Source organism: Bombina bombina, chromosome 3 (assembly GCF_027579735.1).
Source record: "Bombina bombina isolate aBomBom1 chromosome 3, aBomBom1.pri, whole genome shotgun sequence".
Classification (NCBI taxonomy): domain Eukaryota; kingdom Metazoa; phylum Chordata; class Amphibia; order Anura; family Bombinatoridae; genus Bombina; species Bombina bombina.
In genome coordinates, this window is record NC_069501.1 from 133449299 (window position 1) to 133474606 (window position 25308).

Here is a 25308-nt window from a genome sequence, read left to right on the forward strand (position 1 = left end):
CTTTTCCCTTTTGGGGACCAAAGTTGGTCACCTAAAATGAAACTTAATTACAACCCTACTACTGTTAGAAATATAAGAACTCAATCCTTAGCAAAGCCAAGAGAAAGGGTCACACAAATGCAATATTATGGGTACATACTTTCCATCCTATATGAATTTAACACATTTCTGAGTGCTGGCAAATTGACTCAGCAGTACTTTGTAGATGCATATGTTAAGACAGAAGGTAATCGTTTAAACTATGTTAGACAAAATCAGTCAAAATTGAGGGTTGAAAAGTATACAGGTCTCATGGACCCTCTTCAAAGTATAACTGCAGACCAGGGCTTACTTCCAGGCAAAGCAGTTATACTTCCATCTACATTCCAAGGTAGTCCAAGAAACATGGTACAGAATTGCCAAGATGCCATAGCTATTGTTAGAAAGTATGGGAAGCCTGATTTTTTCATAACCATGACATGTAACCCAAAATGGTCTGAAATTGTTGTTACCTCATGCACATATTTTGCTTATTTTATCTGCAGAAGATAAGCCTAAAAATGCTGAAGTAATTCATTGCTTTATTTCTGCAAAAATAACTGATATTCAAGTCAATCCCCGTTTACATGCATTTGTTACCAAGCACATGATACATGGGCCCTGTGGGGAGCATAATCTAAGATCTCCAGGTAGGGTTAATGGGGTTTGCTCTAAGCAATTTCCAAAATCCTTTCAGGATGAACTTTTGATGAATGTAGATGGTTATCCACGTTACAAGAGAACCAAATAAAAACCTGTTTTTATTGAAATAAATGGTAAAAAAATTGATAACTCTTGGGTTGTACCATACAACCCATACTTGACATTAAAATACAACTGCCATATTAATATAGAAAGCTGCATATTTATAAAGGGCATGACTGTGCTAATATTGCAATTAAAGAACATGAAACTCTTCTTCATGATGAGATAACTTTCTTTATGGATTCCAGATATGTCAGTGCTCCAGAAGTAGCATGGCGGCTTTTTGGTTTCCATATGCACCATCAATGGCATACCATCGTGCAATTACAAGTTCACCTTCCTGGAGGACAGTCAGTATATTTTACTGAAGACAATATTGAAACTGCAGTAGAAAGAACACAATTAAGAGACACAACTTTGACTGCTTGGTTTAATTTAAACCAAGAAGATTTGTCAGCTCATGCATATCTTTACACTGATATTCCTCAGCATTTTGTTTTCATCAAAAGACAACAACATGGAAAAAAGAGTACAAGATCGAGCAAATAACACTATTGGTCACATGTACTCTGTAAATTTTTAAATGAATTGGCTCCTTCTGGAATGCCAGTTCATAAACACAATCTTTAAATTGGCAGTATTATTATGCTTTTGCGTAACCTTAACACCAAAAGAGGTCTTTGTAATGGTACCAGATTGGTTGTGAAAGCTTTGTGTCAAAATGTAATTATTGCTCAAGTATTAACATCTACAGCTGAAGGGCAAATTGTCTTTATTCCTCGAATCGACTTAGCCCCAAGTAATACAGAACTTCCTGTTGTATTACGAAGAAGACAATTTCCAGCTAAATTTGCATTCGCTATGACCATTAACAAGTCTCAAGGTAAAACTTTAGATAGAGTTGGCATCTATTTGCCCGAGCCTATTTTTAGCCATGGACAGCTATATGTAGCTTTCTCTCAGGTAAAAAGTTCTGCTGATGTAAAAGTTAAAGTCATAGACGGACAAGAACAAGGTTACTTATTAACTGGAAGTGATGCCTGTTTTACTAAAAATGTTGTTTACAAAGAAATATACTCAAAGTAGACATAATTTGAAGAGCAGCAACTTTGGATACATTTAGGACAGTAGTCCGTCCAAATAGGGTGTCGCTACACCTGTAGCTTATATATTTAAAATAAGTGTGACCAAATAGGGTGTTGCTATACCTGTAGTTTATTTTATATATATATATATATATATATATATATATATATATATATATATATATATATATATATATATATATATATATATATATATAAATAAAATATTTTGTATATTTAGTACAGCAGTCTATAAAAATATAGTATTGCTACACCTGTAACTTAAATATTTATATAAAAGCAGACTTACAAAATAGGGTGTTGCTACATCTGTAGCTTAAAAAATAAATAGACTGCCCTCTGGGCAGGCTTATTGCCTAGTAAATAAATAAGAATCCCATTATAAGATGCTAAGTAGATGGTACCTCACCCCTATCAGACTAAAGGAATCTACCCAAAAACAACAGGCAAATTTTGGAGAGGCTGTGGTTCAGATGGCTCTCTGATACACATCTGGTGGGACTGCCCCTACTAGAAAACTACTGGAAAGCAATATGGTCTGACATGGGTAAAGTCCTAGAACTAGACTTACCTAAAATTCCCGAATTACTCTTACTCCACTTCCCATTTAAAATCCAAAACAAAACCAAGAAAGCACTCCTGGTACTGCTGCTCTTTGGCGCTAAAAGCCTCATTCCAGCACACTGGAAAACAACATGTATCCCCACAGTGCTAGAATTAAGAGCAAAGATGACAATGACCTTACATTTAGAAAGATACCATTACCTGATAACGGCACAGATTGAGACCAATGAAATGATGCTTCACATGTGGACCTCAGGCATTGCAGAAAACAGAGACAATCCCCTTAACACAAACACCCCCTCTAGAAAGGACGAAACAGAGCAATAAACCCATATATATCCTTACCAAACCCCATCATGCATTGTCTCTTACCCCCCATTTTTTCTTCCCTTTTCCCTCTTCACCAGGCAGCCTGTCTTGGATCTTACCTGTTAGAATATGTCAAATTGTTAACTTTATACTCAAACTTCTTATTGTTAGCAAAAGCAAAACTTATACTGTACACAAGGTGAAACCTTGCAGTTGTTCACAATAATATTTCATAGTTATATGTTTATCTATTAAAAAAAAAAATCTACAAAAGAGCTCTAACCTAACAACACCAAGAGGACTTATTTTTTATATGGACAATCACAGGTTACCCCTCTCCCTACTGCTTTCATTTTGAACATTATATCGAATGGGATCAGAACTCCTGTGTATATTGCCACAACTTTTAAGTCTTGTAAACCTGGTTCTAACTATTTCTGTATACATAGATTTGTTGCATGTAATACTGGAACTATGTTTGATCAATAAAGCTCTTTAAAAATAAAAAAAAATGTGTGTACGTGTAGTGTGTGTTTCTGTAATGCATGAGTAAAGATTTCGGGGTATATTTATCATAGTGCAAGCGGACATGATACAATGTAGCGTATCATGTCCGGCGCACATTGATAAATGCAGACAGCATACGCTGTCAGCATTTATCATTGCACCAGCAGTTCTTGTGAACTGATGGTGAAATGCTGCCCCCTGCAGATTCACGGCCAATCGGCCGCTAGGAGGGGGTGTTAATCAACCCGATCGTATACAATCGGGTTGATTTCTGTCCGTGGCCTCAGAGCAGGCGGACAAGTTATGGAGCAGCGGTAAATCGGCCCCTATATGTATCTCTCTTACATTAACACTAGATGGAACATACATTTTTTGTTTAATAATAAGAGTTTTTACTTATTTATCTTGTTATCCTTTGTTGAAGAGCATACCTAGGAAGGTTTAGGAGTGTGCATGTTTCTGTAGCACTACATTGAAGAAGTTTTGCATCAGTGCCTTTAACAATGTAATACATTGTGCAAACACTGCTATCATCTAGTTCTCAAAAGTGTATACCATTGTTAAAAGCATTGATTCAAATCTTCTTCCATATAGTGCTCCAGACATTTGCACACGTTTTAAGCCTACCTTGCTATGCCCTTTAAAAAATGATACAAAGAGAATAAGGTAAATATGAAAATAGACGTAACTTCAAAGGATTTTGAAATTGTATGCTGTATCTGAATTATTTAAAAAAATGTTGGGTTATTAAATTAGTAAATGGGATGTTTCCCTCTTTATCTTCAAAGGACAATATACTATTTTGTTCAACCATATACTCACTTCTGAAGAGACTGTTTGCTGCAAGAACATTCTTTATTTTGATAAAAAAAAATGTATGATCCTCAAAATTTGTTATCAAGACAGAGGAACACTTGCTACAATGATGGGTATTAACTGGTAAGTATTTACATATTCTATGCTGGAAATAATACTTGATTGCGCAGGTTTTAAGTGTTACAAATCACAATCCCCTCAATTTTATTTCACAGGGAGGAGAAGGGTTATTGCCCTTAAACTTAAAGTACTAAAATTGTCAGAGTAATTGTAATAGGTTTGTAGTGAATCTAAGTGTGCAAATTATTTCAAAGTGTGCTAGAGTTAGAAACGGAGTTGGGCACCAACTACAAAGCTACTTCGTCTTATTTTCCTTCATACACCCAACTCCCAAAATATCTTCTCTAACCCTGGTACACAATTTGTCTTTTTCTGCTTATAACCTTGCTTAATTCTTCCAAAATGAATCTAAATACTCTTCTCAGCCTCATTACCTGCACATCTCTTCTGCCCTTTGGAATGCACAGTCTATTTGCATCAAACTCACCTCCATTCATGACAAAATCTAGTAGCAGTCACAGAAACCTGGTTCTCCTATTCAATCATAATTGCTTCTGCCTCCCTGTCCTATTGTGGCCTGCACATCAGCCACACTCCCAGAACTGTAGATAGACAAGGGGTGTTGTGTGTATTTTTCTGTTCCCCAATTGCACCTTCTACTGCATTCCTGCACCTTCATACCTCTCATTCCTAACTTTTGAAGTTCATGCTATCCACTCTTTTGCCCTCTAGCCCTCCATGTTCCTGTTAGCTATTGTTATCCTGGTCCAGTGTTATAATTCATAGACCACTTTGAAGACCATTAGACTATTTCCTCTTATAACATACCTGCTCATATTTTGGGGATATCAATATTCTCACTGACAACCACCCAAATGCTCACTTAGTCTCTTAATTACTGTTTATTTTGTTCTGTCTCAGTAGATCAGACCTTCAAACCTCTGTGCAGGTAACCATGTTGACCTAGTCTTCGGCAATCTCTGTGCTCTCTCAGTTTTCTAATCTTTTCTTCCCTCTCCCATATACTTATCTGTAACCAAGGTACATCAAACAGACTTGCTATCTCCAACAATGTTCAATGGCTGCTGAAAGTAAGTGGATGAATCCCACACCTTTGCTGTCTCTCCATCCCTCATATCAACTATTTCATTCAAATCCAGACAACTGTTCTCAGCTTTCAGCTTTTCCCCTCTCCACTCAGTACCAAACTCACAGTTCAAATTAATGCAGATTATTTCAGGATTAAACATGGTACAATTAGAAAATGCATCTCTTCCTCTTCACTACTCAAAGCCTCACCTTCTACCCACTACATCAATTAGGGAAATAACTGACTACTTCTCCTTTGTACCTTACAAACACCTATCTTCTCATCTCACATTCTGTACCCGTAAACCCATTCCTTTATGCGTTCTTTGCTCTCTATCTCTCTACTTTTTTACTTCAACTCTAACACAACTTTTTAACCTTTCTCTCACCACTGGCATATTTCCTGATCCATTCAAGTATGCATTCATCACACCCATCCTAAAAAAAAAAAATCTCGACCCTACTACAAAATGTTTAATGAAAGAAATATACCTATTCATCACTATCCCTCTATTCATCTATACCCCTATTCCTATATCCCTGTCCCTATCCCCCTGTCCCTTATCCCTCTGTCCCCCTGTCCCTATCCCCTGGTCCCACTATCCTCCTGTCCCCCTGTTCCTATCCCCCTGTCCCCATCCCCCTGTCCCTATCCCCCTATCCATACCCCCTATCCCCCTGTCCCTATCCCCCTTTCCAATAACTAAAATCACAAAAAATCAAAGTTTTCAAAAAATTAAAAAAGCTAAGATTACTGAAAAAAACTTAATTATCCAAAATCAAAAATAAATATTCCTAATCTAATACCCCCTTTTTAAAAAAACAAACAAAAAAAGCAACCCCAAAATAAAACCCTACTCTAATCTAAACTACCAATAGCCCTTAAAAGGGCCTTTTGTTGGGCATTGCCCTAAGTTAAACAGCTCTTTTAACTAAAAAAAATACTAATCCCCCCTCTAACATTAAAACCCCCCACTCACCAAATCCCCCAAAATAAAAAAAATCTAATACTGATAAACCTAAACTACCCATTGCCCCTAAAGGGGAATTTGTGTGGACATTGCCTTTAAAAGGGCATTCAGCTCTTTTTTTACTGCCCTTAAAAGGGCATTCAGCTCTTTTTCAAATTGCCCAAAAAACCATAATTAAAAAATACATAACACTAAAGCCCCAAAATAGGTACTCACGGTTCCTGAAGTCCGGCGAAGAAGGACTTCTTCCAGGTGGGTCCATCAACTTTATCCACTGTGAAGGCAGGTCAGAGCGGAGATGCGGAGCGGTGTTACCGGTGTGGTGATCCTCGGCAGTGAGGGTGCTCGGTGGCAGTCCCCGGCGGTGGCGCTCCTCTGTGGCATGGAGGCTCCTCTTCATGTGATCGTCCGCTGCACACTAAAACCAAGAGCAAGTGAAATCTTATAGGCTGGTGAACAGCCAATAGAATGAGAGCAATTGAAATCTTATTGGCTGTTCACTAGCCAATAAGATTTCAGTTACTCTTATTCTATTGGCTGTTCACCAGTCAATAAGATTTTAGTTGCAGTCATACTATTGGTTGATGTAAAAATGTCAGCCAATAGGAATGCAAGATACCCCAATAAGTATGAGGTACCTTGCATTTATTCTTCAGTGTGCAGCAGACGATCGCATGAAGAGGAGCCTCCGGGCCGCCGAGGAGCACCGTTGATGGGGACCACCCCTGTGGTCCATCGCCCCCAATGACTGTCGCCGCCAAGGATCGCCACCGCTGAAGATCCCCACATCTGGGAACACCGCTCCGCGCCGCCTTCGCTGTGGATGAAGATGATGGACCTGCCTGGAAGACCTTCTCTGCCGAACTTCAGGAACTGTGAGTACCTATTGGGGGCTTTAGTGTTAATTTTTTTGGGGGGTTTATTTTTTTAATTAGGGTTTTTTGGGCAATTTGAAAAAGAGCTGAATGCCTTTTTAAGGGCAGTAAAAAAGAGCTGAATGCCCTTTTAAGGGCAATGCCCATACAAATGGGTAATTTAGGTTTATTAGTGTTAGTTTTTTTATTTTGGGGGGTTTGCGGGGTGGGGGGTTTAATGTTAGAGGGGGCTTAGTATATTTTTAATGTGAAAGAGCTGATTTCTTTATGGCAATGCCCTACAAAAAGCCCTTTTAAGGGCTATTGGTAGTTTATTCTTAGATTAGGGGGTGTTTTTATTTTGGGGGGGATTTTTTATTTTCATAGGGATTAGGTTTAATTTTTCTATTTTGGATAATGTGGTTTATTATTTTTTGTAATGTTAGCCTTTTTTATTTTCTGTAAATTTAGAATAATTTTATGTATTTTTTTTAAGTACTGTTTATGTTATTTGTTTATGTAATTAAGGGGTTAATTTAGGTGGTGTTAGGTTTTGGGGGTTAGTCATTAAATTATATTTAGGCATTGTGAGGGTTGGTGGTTTAGGAGTTAATAGGTAAATTAGGTTTAATGCGTTGTGGGGTGTTGTGGATTAGGGGTTAATAGATGTATTAGGTAGTTTGCAATGTTTTGCGATGAGGTAGTTTGCGCATAGCCAACATTCTTTTGGCTGCTTCGCGCTGCCAACATTCCTTTGAGGATGCGTGCTCAACTGCTGACAGCGACGGACGTGTTACAAACGCGATTACAGTATATATATATATATATATATATATATATATATATATATATATTCTGGGGTAAAAAACACAAATGCAACCCAGATTCAAGGAAGTAAAATACAATTTATTAAAACACAATATTGCACTTACAGGATTGTAGATAAAAACAGACACATTGTAAGATATCCTGGTAATGAACAGCTTCACTGACAGCTCAGGATTCACAGCGAGTCCAATCTTTAAAAGTCCAATCTTTGCAAGTTAGTCAGCTGATTGCTCCAAGGACCAGTGATACATGAGTCCTTTTTAGCTCTTTAACTCTACGCATTTCGTCTGCCTTCTAAGCAGACTTTGTCAAGAGATTTCCAAACAAACAAACTTTTCTTCCGAATATGCGCTTTTTATGCCGTTACTAACATACACTCCCCCTCAGATGATGATATAAATATATATATATATATATATATATATATATATATATATATATATATATATATATATAAATATATATATATTACTATTTAGATTTAACCCCTTAACGACCAAGGACGCAGCCACACGTCCTCAAAAAAAATACAGTTAATGACCGAGGACGTGTGGCGTACGTCCTTGGTCTGGAAAGCAGCTGGAAGCGATCCTGCACGCTTCCAGTTGCTTTCCAGTTATTGCAGTGATGCCTCAATATCGAGGCACCCTGCAATAACCTTTTTTAGCAATCTGGTGCAGAGAGAGCCACTCTGTGGCCCTCTCTGCACCGGACATATCCGGCTAAATCCGTTGGTGGGTGGGAGCCGGTTCGGGAGGCGGGTGGCGGCCATCGATGGCCCTGATGATGTGGAGGGGGGCGGGATCGTGGGCGGGGGTGATCGCGTGCACGGGAGGGCGGGGGCGGGCGCGTGCACGGGGAGGGAGTGGGTGGGAACCGCTCCACTACAGAAAAATGAAATATTAAAAGTTTAAAAAAAGTAGATAATATTTATATAAAACTACATCAGTCAGGGGGTGGGGGATTGGTCTGTGTGGGGGGGAAGCTACACTACAGAAAAAGAACATAAAAAAAAAAAAAAAAAACATTTCTCTTGCAAACTGGGTACTGGCAGACAGCTGCCAGTACCCAAGATGGTCCCCAATAAGGCAGAGGGGGAGGGTTAGAGAGCTGTTTTGGGGGGGATCAGGGAGGTTGGGGGCTAAGGGGGGATCCTTTTATTTTCGTACTGGCAGACTTTCTGCCAGTACTTAAGATGGCGGGACAATTGTGGTGTGGGGGAGGGAAGGGAGCTGTTTGGGAGGGATCAGGGGGTCTGATGTGTCAGGTGGGAGGCGGATCTCTACACTAAAGCTAAAATTAACCCTGCAAGCTCCCTACAAACTACCTAATTAACCCCTTCACTGCTAGCCATAATACACGTGTGATGCGCAGCAGCACTTTGCGGCCTTCTAATTACCAAAAAGCAACGCCAAAGTCATATATGTCTGCTATTTCTGAACAAAGGGGATCCCAGAGAAGCATTTACAACCATTTGTGCCATAATTACACAAGCTGTTTGTAAATAATTTCAGTGAGAAACCTAAAATTGCGAAAAATTTAGCGTTTTTTTTTTATTTGATTGCATTTGGCATTGAAATGGTGGCATGAAATATACCAAAATGGGCCTAGATCAATACTTGGGGTTGTCTACTACACTACACTGAAGCTAAAATTAACCCTAGAAGCTCCCTACATGCTCCCTAATTAACCCCTTCACTGCTGGGCATAATACACGTGTGGTGCGCAGTCGCATTTAGCAGCCTTCTAATTAGTAAAAAGCAAAGCCAAAGCCATATATGTCTGCTATTTATGAACAAAGGGGATCCCAGAGAAGCATTTACAACCATTTATGCTATAATTGCATAAGTTGTTTGTAAATCATTTCAGTGAGAAACCTAAAGTTTGTGGAAGCAGCGCGTGATTCTGCAGGGGGCGGCATTGCACCAGCAGTTCAGAAGAGCTGCTGGTGCAATGCTGAATGCGAAGAGCGTATTGCTCTCCACATTCAGCGATGTCTGTCAGACATGATCCGCTGATCGGATCATGTCGGACAGACACATAATAAATAGGCCCCATATACTGGATTTATGCTGGCTTGATAGTGCTGTATATAACTTTGTTTTTTATATATATATATATATAGTTATAGATAAATATTTAACAAAAATATATTACGCTCGAGTAATAACATTTTACTTTCAACTTGTCATACCAGCACAAATATGGGCGTGTTATTGATTTACCTTGAGCGGAGTCAGTGCTCAACAGTGTTAATATGTTTGCGCTCCACTTGCAATCAACTTCTATGTATGTATTTGTTTTAGACGATATTACACATGCAGACACCTGTGCAATAAGAGGAATTTGGGACATAACAATTGATATCTGAGAAAGAGAACTATGTTCCCCAGAATATTAAACAGGACCTGCAACTTTATTTATATTTGTACTAATATTATAATGAACTTTGACTATTTAACTGCTATGCTTCCATAGCCTCTATAATGTCACATTTTTATTTTATATATTCCTGGTTACTATTAGAGTTTTCCTAGAATGCATCGATTATATATGTCCATTTCTACGCTTAATAATAACGCTGTTCATTACTTTAAACCCAAATAGTTCTGCCTTATTGCAGTGGCGTATCGTGGGAGGGGGGGCACAGGGGTGGTTGCCCCGGGCGCATAATTCTTAGGGGTGCAAAATTAAAGAGCCATCAAAGAGCCATCTCCTTATCATGACTCATGATAAGGAGATGGCTTATTGATGGCTCTTTAATTTTGCGCCCCTAAGAATTAGGCAGAGGTTATGATTCATGAGGTCCCGGCAGCTATGTGAGTAGCAGACAGCTCCTTAGCTAGCGCGATTTGTGTCTCCTCCTCTGAGATCTCGCGATCAGGCAGTGACGTCAGCATGCGACGTCATGTGACCCCGCATTGGCGCTCATACTGGAGCAACAGCACAGCACCAGCCTTTTCACACGCGGCAGAGGCATCCTACTCTGCAGAGCCAGAGTCAGTGGACGACAGTCAGCGGAGCCAGAGGTGAGATGGGTGGGTTCAACCTCTCTCCAACAGCCATCCTTGTTCCTCCTGCAGATGCAGCGTGCACAAGCTGTGTAATTACACAGTGTTACTGTCCATTTAAAATCTTACACAATGTCCCTATATTATTGAGACAAACTAGCATGTAACTGGGGCTGTATGACAAGTAGATGCCCAGACCTACAGATATAAGTGACTGGAACAGCTGTGCCTCTGCCATGTCTGTGCTACTGCCCTTGGTAAATCCATTGGACACTTGCTAGGCACGGAATAACACGGGTATTAAGCAGCACCTGTTGTATTCACACAATTTTAAGTCATTCTTAGAATATCGTAAATCTAGTACTTCCCCAATAAACAGCAATAGTGATGATATTGTAGGTAGGAAATCTTCACCCTTGTATTCAATAGTCCAACGTCTCACTCCCCTCCCCGTATTATCATAAACTCACTGTTCCTCAGAGAAATATAGATATTCACAGAAAAGAAAAAGGAGAAATAAACGGGAACACTCATATGAGACGATGATAGTTTCAAACTGTGTACTCCTAAGCAAATAATCCCTGTTTGGTAAGCCGTCTGATAGGCCTGTCCGTGAGTGTCTGTCTCCAATGTTCCGTAACCAGAATCGTGTGATGTCAGTGAGGGGGTAGGGACAGGAGAGAACCGATAGATCGTAGCGTCCCAGAGACTCCATTTCTTCAGGGGCTAGATCGCTGCTCAATTGCTATTCATCTGTGCTCTCTTCATATCTATTCAGTACACACAAAACCAATGTTGTTGGAGCACCAGAAGTGAACAAAAAATACTCTTTATTGGTTAAAAAGATACATGGAAAAACAGGACAAAAAGCTTGCAAAACCTCAGAGCGAGGTAGAGGGTGCGGATATCCACGTACCCTAATGCTGACGCGTTTTGGCTTTTGCCGTAATCATAGCTGTTGGGTACCTTTACAAGCACCTTTTTAAATGCTAAAACTCTTTCTTATTGGTTAAAACAAACCACATGGTTAACCACACCTCCACATCTACATATAAGAATTACGCCCATATGGATGGCCTTTAAATATTAACCCAATCACATTCACCACTGTTTCAGAGTGTGTAGGGATCTTTCACAATGTAATGATTAACTGGAAACACTGTGGGATATTTTAACCAGCAAAAATCTATATATTGACAATCTTGCTGTCTGCAAGCCCTCGGCCTCTAATACTTGTCCCATTGTTAACGTGTTAAACAGTTATTTAAATATTTAATAAGTTGATTAAAGGGATACCTTCTCTTGTGTAACAATGTCCCTAAATTCTGTATGTTGTTATTATTATATATACAGTTTGCTGTCAGTGGGCTGGTCATCATAGCCGTCTTAAACGCTATATGATACATTCCGTCATTAGGTACAGAAGGTGTGATGAAAGAGGAAGATATCCAGTTCGGAGGGGACGCCAGCAAAGAAAGTAGAACTGACACCTATTATAAACCTGTCCAACTATAATCTTAGTGCTATTGAGGAAAGAGTTCTCAGTCTGGGACTTAGCTTTGTACCCACAGATGATTTTGACCTGTTTTCAACATTAATAGATGTAAATAAACTAATTAGAACACTTACATTAAGGAAACATTTTAAGTCCAATCGTTCAGACACTTTCTCTATGGGAGACAATAAAGGAGGTGGGGACCTTGGGCTAACATTCAGTGAATGCTGTGATGTGGTAAATCTTGAAACATTACTGGGGGAAGGGCAGACCCAAGACAGAGACTCATTTAATTCTACTAACACTTGTTATCCCAAACTTAGGAGCACCTCAAGGTTTTATCCTATACAGTCTAGAGGCCATTAACTGGAAAATTTTCAGAAAAGAGTTGAGGATAATCTCAACAAATTGGCCTATACCACAAAGATGGGTGCAAGAGGTAATCTTACATTTAAAGAAAAAACTTTACTTAAAACCCTAAGTGATAACCAGAATTTGGTAATAAGGGCAGCGGACAAGGGGGGTTCAATAGTGGTTATGAAAAGAGAATATTTCATTAATGAAGCCCTCAGACAATTGGATAACCCCCAACAATATACTAAGCTACATTTTTATCCAACAAAGAGATTTCAGGGGGAACTACTTCACCTCATTGATGAAGGTAGGGAAGAAGGTTTTTTTTTTTTGTTTTTTTGTTTTTTTAATTTTTATTGAGGTTCTCAAAGAAGCATACAGACAGTTGTAATCAGTAAGGCACAAGACACATCACATCAATAATTTGTATGTAGAACAGAGATTTATCAAATGTCCTAGAAAATGTCAATATTTCAATCTGATGCACTATTAAAACAGTTAGAAGTTCTAGAGTTGGACCTCATATTTTCCATTTTCGTCACAGGAATATTTCCCCTTTTAAACATCTAAAACCACTTGGGTCTAATTATTTATATAAGACTTGTATAGGGAAATATAATAGCAGGGTAAACCTCAGTTGTAACCTTGACATAAGCAACCTGTTAGCTTGAGAATATAAGAGGAAACATCGCAAGGATATTACAGTTTCTAAAAGACTGAAGAGGTTGTTAGCACAATGGTTGTAAGTAGTATCATTTTGAAGCCCGGAGTGACACTATGATTAGATAATAATGTGTAGCTTATAGTATATGGATATGAAAATATTAGATAAGAATGAGTCTAAGCTTTCTGGTTCTGGGCTATTAGGATGAAAATTAGTATTATTGCGGTTGCGGTACTGAAAAGAGAAACCGCTTAATTAGTCCTCCACAACACAGAGACACATTATATGGAGAGGGGGGAGGAGGGGGGGGGGTTGTTTAACTGTGGTAGGCCGATAAATGGAGTATGAAATCGTGATTCAGAGGAAATCAATCTACAGTACTAAGCTCCTCAAGAAATGGGTTATTAACAGGAAAATATGGAGAAATTGGGTAGAAATTGGTTAGAAACTGGGCTATTGACCTGGCTGACATGTTGAAACCATAGGGCCTTAGCCATATGTTTAGAAATAGTTTGTGTAGAAACCATGAGTGGAAATAGCAAAGTGAGGCCAGCCCACCGTAGCATGCTAACAAAAGTTTCACAGCTAGATTACACATCACCATGAAAAATCAGCGACCCCAGCAGCGAGTTATTAGATTTAACACACTATAATAACCAACAAGCGATCCCAATCAGGAGGATTATGACTAAGCTGGAACCCAGCTTCGCTAGTAACTGACAAAATCTTAGTGCTGGATTAAAGTGGGGAATATGAGCAGCTTATTACTGCTTAACAAAAGTCAGCCCATATATGTCCTCGTAAGAAGCCTGTCACTTGTAGTTATAAGATAACATTAATGGTCTAAATGGGTTTCATCTACCAATGCGCCTGATGCTAGAATCCCTAAAGTATGGTGTGGAAGGTATCTACGACGGGCGAGCCTAACCACCCCGGCCGCTGGTAGTCCAGCCTCCCCCACCACAACAAGACAAAGGACAAGGAACAGTACTAAGCTCCTCAAGAAATGGGTTATTAACAGGAAAATATGGAGAAATTGGGTAGAAATTGGTTAGAAACTGGGCAATTGACCTGTCTGACATGTTGAAACCATAGGGCCTTAGCCATATGTTTAGAAATAGTTTGTGTAGAAACCATGAGTGGAAATAGCAAAGTGAGGCCAGCCCACCGTAGCATGCTAACAAAAGTTTCACAACTAGATTACACATCACCATGAAAAATCAGCGACCCCAGCAGCGAGTTATTAGATTTAACACACTATAATAACCAACAAGCGATCCCAATCAGGAGGATTATGACTAAGCTGGAACCCAGCTTCGCTAGTAACTGACAAAATCTTAGTGCAGGATTAAAGTGGGGAATATGAGCAGCTTATTACTGCTTAACAAAAGTCAGCCCATATATGTCCTCGTAAGAAGCCTGTCACTTGTAGTTATAAGATAACATTAATGGTCTAAATGGGTTTCATCTACCAATGCGCCTGATGCTAGAATCCCTAAAGTATGGTGTGGAAGGTATCTACGACGGGCGAGCCTAACCACCCCGGCCGCTGGTAGTCCAGCCTTCCCCGCCACAACAAGACAAAGGACAAGGAATATATACAGGGATCTATAGTCAACAAGTACATATATCTGCGGCAATTTGTGATATAGTGCAATGATAGTCTGGGTGTACCCTACATCTGTGAGCTAGTAGAAGGTGATAACTACTACTGAGGGGTCTATGCGTGATCTAAGGGTGGCTGGTACCAGAAATCTAGTTAAACAATATCTTTGAACAAGTAATGTGCATATTGGAACAGGTTTCATACCTTCACTTTGTGCGCCCATAGTTTCTGCGGCAACTCATGGTCAAATGTAGATAGATTAGGTAGGGTAGGAGCTATTCTACATAGTAAGCTTTAAATAACAGTTTGTTAATATTATATAATGTAAGGTAATGTAGATGGGTACCTAGATTCAAAAGACATAACCTATAGAACCATAAAAGGTTGAGCTCACATATTAGGCTTTAAATAACAGTTTGTTGGTATAATATAATGTAAAATAATGCAGATGGGTACCTATATTTTGAAAGTCATAACCAACAAAACAATATAAAGTTGAGCTCACAAGGTAAACTTTAAATAGCAGTTTGTTAGTATAATAAAATGTAAAATAATGTAGATGAGTACCTAGGTTCAAAAGTCATGCCCAACAGAACAATATAAAGTTGAGCTCGAATCTTACCATGAATAACAGTTTTGCTCTAAAGGATGTATATAACATGAACTAGTTTGAGCTATAAGGATATTTATCCACAAATCTAATAGAGATAGAAAAGTCACATTATGCACTCATCAAAAAGTCCTCACAGTTAATCAGCTGCTAGGCAAATACAACAGTGGAGCGCAGTTCAATAACAGGTTTAGCCAATGCCTATTTTAAGGCTGGCCTGCATTAAGGTTGGTAAGTGTCCCTGTAGCCATTTAACTCCATGCGAGTCATGCCGTGAAGTCTGGATGGGCCCGGGAAATGGTGAGTAAGTGCCAAGGGAACCATGCTCAAACAGATTTGTCAGGCTAGTGTTCCGCAATGGTGAGTGGGTCAGATAATACTGCTTTCGTCCGGGAGGGATGGATGCCGGTGTGATTGATTTTGTCTCTGGGGCTATGTGGCAGTCACAGTGGGTTCTCTATCGCACTGTTTCCATATCGGAGCTCTTAAAAGTAGCACTCGGCAGCTCAGATCTGTCTGCAATCACTGCAGCATCGTAGCATAGTACCTCCTCAGGAAGCACTCCAGTAGAGGTAAGTGGTGATCATTGAGGCCCCAAATCCTCTCCCCTGATAGTAATCCCAGCTGCTGGGCGTGAAGAAGCCTCTGCCGCAAACCTGCAGTCCTCCACAGAGCCGAGGGCTTCATCCAGATCTGCATGGAACCGAAGTTGGTAGGAAGTTAGTAGCTTGGCAATTTCAATAGCTGACCATTATTATCCATGTTGAGCAAAAGTCCACAAGGGCGGTAAGATGGCTGCCGTCGCAACCGCTGCATATGAGATCTTCAGTCTCAGCTTATAATCAGTGTGTCGGTAGAGAAGATCAATAAGTGCAGAATGTTGATTAGGAGTCAGGAGTGTAACTCCCTATAAAAGAAAGGTTTATTTTGTGGAATATATGAGCCTTAAAGTAATTTTAAATCAGTAAGAGCTAGAGCTCTGAAAAATATGCGGCCATTCATGTGCTCTGCTGGCTCTGCCCCCCCGGAAGCAGGTTTTTTAGACCAGGATACGTGTGTCTACCTCTACACACAATGCCCTAGGGTACCCACTTTTAACCATCTCCCGAAGGTACATAAAACCTTGGAAAATGTGGAACTTGAACCACTTTCCAAATGGTTGGATACTTTACTCCAGCCATTGGTTGGAGAACTTTTGAGCTACTTACGAGACACTAAACAACTTCTCAAAGAGATAGAGGAGATAACTTGGTAGGAAGACAATGGCTGGCTCACGATTGACGTTAAAGCTCTATATTCGTCGATCTCCCATGATTGGGGGTTGGAAGCCATTGCCTTTTTCCTAAGGAGATCTACTGGTTATGATAGTGAATTTATAAGATTTGTGTTGAGAGTAAAAGGAGTTTTTCCTCCCACACAACTTTTTTACGTTTGAGCAGACTTTTTATCTCCAGAGGTGTGGCACAGCCATGGGGGCAAAATTTGCCCCCTCTTATGCCAACTTGTATATGGGTTGGTGGGAGCTGTGCCACATCTTTGGAGATAACAACAAATTTCAGTCTAATATAGCATATTATCGTCGCTATATAGACGATTTGCTCATAGTTTGGAAAGGGGGCAGGGACAGAGCATTGGATTTTGTGACATATTTAAATTGTAATGGTGCAAATCTCCAGTTTACTTTTGAATATGGTGAAACAGATATAAATTACCTGGATGTAACATTAAAAGGAATCAATGGACAGAATGTAATGTTGGAACTATATAGAAAACCCATCACAGGGAACACTTTATTGCACGCTGAGAGTAGTCACCCTAAGCAGGTATTTAGATTGGTACTAAAGGGACAATTTACCAGAGTAAAATGCAACTGCACTAGAGATGTGGATCAATCTAGACATGAGAAGGAGCTAACAAATTCCTAGAAAGAGGTTATCCCAAACAGGAAATAGAAAGAATACGCAAAGAGGTAAAAGCAATAGATGGATCTAGACTTCTAAAAGATAAAAACTGAGAAAAAGAGGGAGATAAGGGGTCCCAGCGAGTAACTTTTGTTACTCAATACAGTAGGCAATACTATCAAATATGCAATATCCTACGGAAGCACCTGGCAATTTTGAAGGCAGATGATGATTTAACAGAGGTCATCACAAAAGGTTGCCGTTGCACCTACTCAGCTAAAAGATGTGAATCCTCTTGGTTGAGATTTAAAGGGGTTTACAAATGCAGCTATAAAATTGTATAGTTTGCGAACATGTCAGGGTAGGCAGTGTGTTCAAAAACACGCACACACAAGAGATTTTTGCACATAGAGCCTGTTTTAACTGTAGGTCCACTTATGCGGTATATATCCTCAATTGTGACCTGTGTGACATCCAGTATACAGGTTTAACTACACGCGAAGTAAGGACTAGGATACGTGAACACATCAATAATATCAAACAAGGGGAACTCACTACACCCTTAGGGACCTATTTATCAAGCCATCAACTGTGCTGCATTTGCCGGCACCAATACGCTCACCTGACATCGCCTAACATTGCTGCCGCGGACCTGAATATGATCTCCGTATTTAACAAAAAAGCTGTCAAAAATGAGCAGCGGACTGTTGTTAACTAACAGTCATCAATCTCGCTGCTCTTCAGCTTTCTCACAGCTTTATTTGTATACTGTCACTAAGCACCCACACTAAACTAAACTATTTAACCCCTATCCCGCCGCTCCCGGACCCTGCCGCAACTAAATAAAGTTATTAACCCCTAAACCGCCACTCCCGGAGCCCACCGCCACCTACATTATACTTATTAACCCCTAATCTGCTGTCCATTACTCAGCCGCCACCTACATTATACTTATTAACCCCTAATCTGCCACCCCCTATACCGCCGCCACCTACATAAATTTATAAACCCCTATACTGCCGCTCCTTAAGCTCACCGCAACTAAATAAATGTATTAACCCCTAAACCACCAGCCCCCCACATCGCCATAAACTAAATTAACCTATTAACCCCTAAACCTAACAACCCGCTAACTGTACATTAAATATTAACTCATCTCCATCTTATAATAAATTTAAACTTACCTTTATATTTAAATTAAACTATATTAAACTATTAATTAATCTACCCTAACTATTAGACTAAAATTACATTAAACTATATTAAACTAATAATTAATCTATTCTATTATAATAAAATTACATTAAACTATATTAAACTAATAATTAATCTATTCTAACTATTATAATAAAATTACATTAAACTATATTAAATTAATAATTAATCTAACCTAACTTTTATACTAAAATTACATAAAATTACAAATTAAAATAACTATATTATATATTTAAACACCTAACCCTACTCAAATAATTAAATTCTACACTAAAAAAATTATAAAGTTACAAAAAACTAACTAAGTTACAAAAAATAACAAACACTAAATTACACAAAAAAATAAACACTAAGTTACAAAAAATAAAAAGGAAATTATCAAAGCTTTAAACTAATTACACCTAATCTAAGGGCCCTATGAAAATAAAAAAGCCCCCCACAAAATAAAAAAAACTCTAGCCTACAATAAACTACAAATTTTTGTGGGGCATTGCCCCAAAGTAATCAGCTCTTTTACCTGAAATAAAAAACACAAATAACCCCCCAACAGTAAAACCCACCACCCACAGAAACAACCCACCCAAATAAAAGCTCCCCATTGCCCTGAAAGGGGCATTTGGATGGACATTGCCCTTTAAAGGGCATTTAGCTCTATTGCAGGCCCAAGTCCTAATTTAAAACTAAACCCCACCCAATAAACCCTTAAAAAATCCTAACACTAACCCCAGAAGATTTACTTACAGTTTTGAAGATCCGACATCCATCCTCCAAGAAGCCGGGAGAAGTCCTCAATGAAGCAGCCGAAGTCTTCATCCAAGCCAGCAGAAGTCTTCACCCAGACGGCATCTTCTATCTTCATCCATCCGGCGCGGAGCGGCTACATCTTCAAGACATCTGACCCGGAGCATCCTCTTCCTTCCGACGACTACCGATGAATGAAGGTTCCTTTAAATGACGTCATCCAAGATAGCGTCCCTTAGATTCCGATTGGCTGATAGAATTCTATCAGCCAATCGGAATTAAGGTTGAAAAAATCCTATTGGCTGTTGCAATCAGCCAATAGGATTGAGCTTTCATCCTATTGGCTGATCCAATCAAAAAAGTAAGGTTAGATTAATAATTAATTTAATATGGTTTAAAGTAATTTTAGTATAATAGTTAGAATAGGTTAATTAATAGTTTAATATAGTTTAATGTAATTTTAGTCTAATAGTTAGGGTAGATTAATTAATAGTTTAATATAGTTTAATTTAAATCTAAAGTTAAGTTTAAATTTATTATAAGATAGGGATGAGTTAATATTTAATATAAAGTTAGCGAGTTGTTAGGTTTAGGGGTTAATAGCTTAATTTAGTTTATGGCGATGTGGGGGGCTGGCGGTTTAGGGGTTAATACTTTTATGTAGGTGGCGGCGGTGTCAGGGGCGGCAGATTAGGGGTTAATAAGTATAATGTAGGTGGTGGCAGTATAGGGGGCGGCAGAATAGTGGTGTTTAGACTCGGGGTACATGTTAGGGTGTTAGGTGTAAACATAAGTTTTATTCTCCCATAGGAATCAATGGGCTATCGGGCAGCAGCGAACATAAGCTTTCGCTGCTTTCAGACTCCCATGGATTCCTATGGCATTGAAAACCAGGTACGATGGGCCAGAATAGTGGCAAGTGTACCTGGTAGATATTTGTTAACTAGCAAAAGTAGTCAGATAGTGCCGAATTTGCATTTGGAAAATCTGTAGTGACGTAAGCATCGATCTGTGTCGGACTGAGACCAGCGGATCCTATGTTACGTCACAAAATTCTACTGTTGCCTGTCTGTAGCCTTTGATAAATAAGGTGAATCAGGCTCGCCCCAATTACGCTGCGGAATTCATGCGTATTTGCGGTTGACGGCTTGATAAATAGGCCCCTTAGTGCGCCATTTCAGAGATATGCATGACAAGGACCCCAAATCACTGTCTTGGACAATCATTGAAGTGGCCAAGATGTATAGGAGGGGAGGAGATAGAGAAGCAATTCTCTTGAAAAGAGAGATATTCTGGATACACAGGCTAAAAACCAGGGTTCCTAAAGGTTTTAACTCTGAGTTTGACCTGATAAATTATTGGTTTTAGCATGTGTATCTGGAATATCCAAATGTGCTCCTATGCTACACATGACATCAGACAAGTATCAAACATAGTTTATAATTTCATCACACCTTCTGTACCTAATGACAGAATGTATCATATAGCGTTTAAGACGGTTGTGATGACCAGCCCACTGACTGTATGTGTGTGCTACACAGTCTGTGACACTGCATGTGTGTGTGACACTGTATGTGTGTGTGCTACACAGTCTGTGACACTGTATATGTGTGTGTGTGTGATACACAGTCAGTGGCACTGTATGTGTGTGTGATACAGTCTGACACTGTATGTGTGTGTGTGATACAGTCTGTGACACTGTGTGTGTGTGAGTGATACACAGTCTGTGACACTGTATCTGTGTGCGCTACACAGCACAGACTCACACATACTTATGCAGGTCTACATAACATGCCTTTTATAAATCTCCATATAACACCTCCAATTACCCCTTCAACTCCTCATTTTGCCCCAAATAAACCACCTTATAGTTATAAATCTTCAAATTAGCTAACAAAGCCCTCCTTGTAAGTCCTCTTTTTGACATATATAAAGAGACTCAGTCAGTGCTAATGGGTTAGGGGGCGCAATACTTGCCTTGCCCTGGGCGCTTAACACCCACACTACACCATTACCTTATTATTCACTCCATCTCTTTGGGTTTCTAGCAACCTACAAATTTTGCAGCACATTAATTTATTTTGTATACAGATATTTTGCAACACATGACTTTATTTTTTATACAGATGTTTTGCAACACATCAATTTATTTTGTACACTGATATTTTGCAACCCAATTTATTTTGTAAACAGATATTTTGCAACACAATTTATTTTGTATACAGATATTTTGCATTGCATTGCTTAATTGGGATGAGTTACCAGGTGTCCAATATTCAACTTGTTAGTCCTGTATTTTAGCAGGTTGTCCAGTTAAATCTTCACAAACATACTGGACTTAAAAATGTCCAGTTTTGAAAGTTCCTGAGAGATAGCTTAATGTAAAAGGCCTCCTGTGCCTTACAAATATGGAGCAGAAAGAAGTGGGGGCAGTCAAAAGAGTCAAATGACTACTGTATTATTGATTTGCATGTTACTGCCAGCCAAGGGGTAAAATAACTGCTCAGTTGTGAAAAATATACACAGTGGGATCATGAGTGTCGGCTTTGGGGGGAGGGGTATTGTGTGACCCTCATTTTGTAACATTGTCCAGTATTTTTGTAAAAGACAGCTGGAAACCATAATTGTGGATGTGTCCTATACACTTCTAAATCATTTACTTTTATCTCCCTTTAAAGGTACATGAAACCCAACATTCTTTCTTTTCTCCGGTGTTTCAGGGGAAGAAGGTAAGTATTTGTAAAATCTGGTACAATGTAAACTTTTATGAATTAAAGTGCCCCTGCTTTTAATACTTTTTTTTAAAAAAACGGGCACTTTATCATGAAAGTTGACATTTACTTTAAATGCCGACAGCGTATGCTTAGTGGGTTTTTTAGGCTTGAAAAAGAGCTGATTGCCCTTTTAAGGGCAGTAAAAGAGCTGAATGCCCTTTTAAGTGCAATGCCCATACAAAATGCCCCTTTAGGGGCAATGGGTAGTTTAGTTTTTTTTAACTGTTAGTTTTTTATTTTATTTTGGGGGGCTTTTAATGTTAGGTGGGACTTAGTATTTTTTAATGGTAAAATAGCCATTTAACTTAGGGCAATGCAATACAAAAGGCCCTTTTAAGGGCTATTGGTAGTTTAGTATTAGCCTAAACCTAAGTCCCAAACAGGTACTCACTGTTTCTGAAGTCCGGCGGAGAAGGTATTCTTCCAGACGGATACATCATCTTCTATCTTCATCCGGTGTGAAGGCGGCGTGGAGCGGAGGTGTGGAGCTGTGTTCCAGATGCCTGGATCCTCAGCAGCGGTCCTCAGCGGCAGCGGTGGTCCTCTGCGGTGGCGGTCCTCGGCGGCATGGAGGCTCCTCTTCATCCGATGTCCGTCATTGAATATGGAATGCAAGGTAAAGCAATCAATTTGGAGTACCTTGCATTCCTATTGGCTGAAATTTTGAAATCAGCCAATAGGATTAGAGCTACTGAAATCCTATTGGCTGTTTAAATCAGTCAATAAGATTTCAGTAGCTCTCATCCTATTGGCTGATTTTGAAAATTTCAGCCAATAGGAATGCAAGGTACTCCAATAAATATGGGGTACCTTGCATTCAATCTTCAGTGTGCGGTGGACGATCGCATGAAGAGAAACCTCCACGCCACTGCCGAGGACTACTGCCGCTAAGGAGCAGCGCCGCAGATGACCACCGCCGAGGATCGCCACATCTGGGAAGACCGCTCTGGACCTCTGCTCCGCACCGCCTTTGCTGTGGATGAAGATGATGGACCAGCCTGGAAGAAGACCTTCTCCGCCGGACTTCAGGAACCGTGAGTACCTATTTGGTGTTTTTATTTGGGGGGGGGGGCTTTTTTATTTTCATAGGGATTAGGTTTATTTATTTATTTTATTTTGGATAATGTGGTTTATTATTTTCTGTAATGTTAGCCTTTTTTATTTTGTGTAATTTTAGATAAATTGAATGCATCTTATTTTTATTTTTTAATTAAGGGGTTAATTTAGGGGGTGTTAGGTTAGGGGGCTTAGTCATTAACTTAGTTATTTGCGTTGTAGGGTTTGGCAGTGAAGGAGTTAATAGGTAAATTAGTTTATTGCGTTGGTGGTGGATTGCGGTTTAGAGGTTAATAAATTAATTATTTAATTTGTGATGTGGGGGAATGGCGGATTAGGGGTTAATAATTCTCGGCTAGATTACGAGTTTTGCGCTATGAGCGGCTCGGTGCTAACATGTAAGTTATTTCCACCGCTCACCTCCCTATAGCGCTGCTATTACAGGATTTCATAAACATGGCGTTAGCAGGCAATATTGCAGTGTTGAGCAAAATTGAGCTCCATACCGCACTCAAATACCAGCGCTGCTGTGAGCTGGTTTTACGTGCTTGTGCACTCATCAATGAGGAGAGCTGGCTAAAAAAAAGCCCAACACCTGCAATAAAGGAGCGTAAAGCTCCGTAACGTAGCCCCATTGATTCCTATGGGGAAATAAAAAATTATGTTTACACCTAACACCCTAACATAAACCCAGAGTCTAAACACCCCTAATCTGCCGCCCCCGACATCACCGCCACCTGCATTACACTTATTAACCCCTTATCTGCCACCCCCAATGACAACGCCACTTACCAACAGTTATTAACCCCTAATCTGCCGCCCCTAACATCGCCGCCACCTACATTATACTTATGAACCCCTAATTTGCCGCCCCCAACATCGCCACCACTATACTAAAGTTATTAACCCCTAAACCTAACCCTAAGTCTAACCCTAACACCCACTAACTTTAATATAATTAAAGTAAATCTAAATAAAAATTACTATGATTAACTAAATAATTCCTATTTAAAACTAAATACTTACCTGTAAAATAAACTCTAAGTTAGCTACATAGTTACATTGTAGCTATCTTAGGTTTTATTTTTATTTCACAGGTAAGTTTGTATTTATTTTAGCTAGGTAGACTAGTTAGTAAATAGTTATTAACTATTTACTAACTACCTAGTTAAAATAAATACAAATTTACCTGTAAAATAAAACCTAACCTGTCACTAACACCTAACCTTACACTACAATTAAATAAATTACATTAATTAAGTACAATTAACTAAATTATAATTTTTTTTACTAAATTACACAAAATAAAAAATAAATTATCAAATATTTAAACTAATTACACCTAATCTAATAGCCCTATCAAAATAAAAAGCCCCCCCACCCAAAATAAAAAAAAAACCCTAGCCTACAATAAACTACCAATGGCCCTTAAAAGGGCCTTTGTGGGGCATTGCCGAAAGAAATCAGCTCTTTTACCTGTAAATAAAAATACAAACAAACTCAACGAAGCCGGGAGAAGTCTTCATCCAAGCAGCAAGAAGTCCTCAATGAAGCCGGGAGAAGTCTTAATCCAAGCGGCAAGAAGGGGTCCTCCAGATGGGCAGAAGTCTTCATCCAGACGGCATCTTCTATCTTCATCCTTCCGATGCGGAGCGGCTCCATCTTCAAGACATCCGGCGCAGAGCATCGCCTTCTTTCCACGGCTCTTCAAGAATGAATTCTCATTTAAATGACATCATCCAAGTTGGCGTCCCTTGAATTCCGATTGGCTGATAGAATTCTATCAGCCAATCGGAATTAAAGGTGAAAAAATCCTATTTGCTGATGCAATCAGCCAATAGGATTGAGCTTTAATCCTATTGGCTGATCCAATCAGCCAATAGGATTGAGCTGGCATTCTATTGGCTGTTCCAATCAGCCAATAGAATGTGAGCTCAATCCTATTGGCTGATTGCATCAGCTAATAGGATTTGTTCACCTTTAATTCCGATTGGCTGATAGAATTCTATCAGCCAATCAGAATTCAAGGGACGCCATCTTGGATGACGTCATTT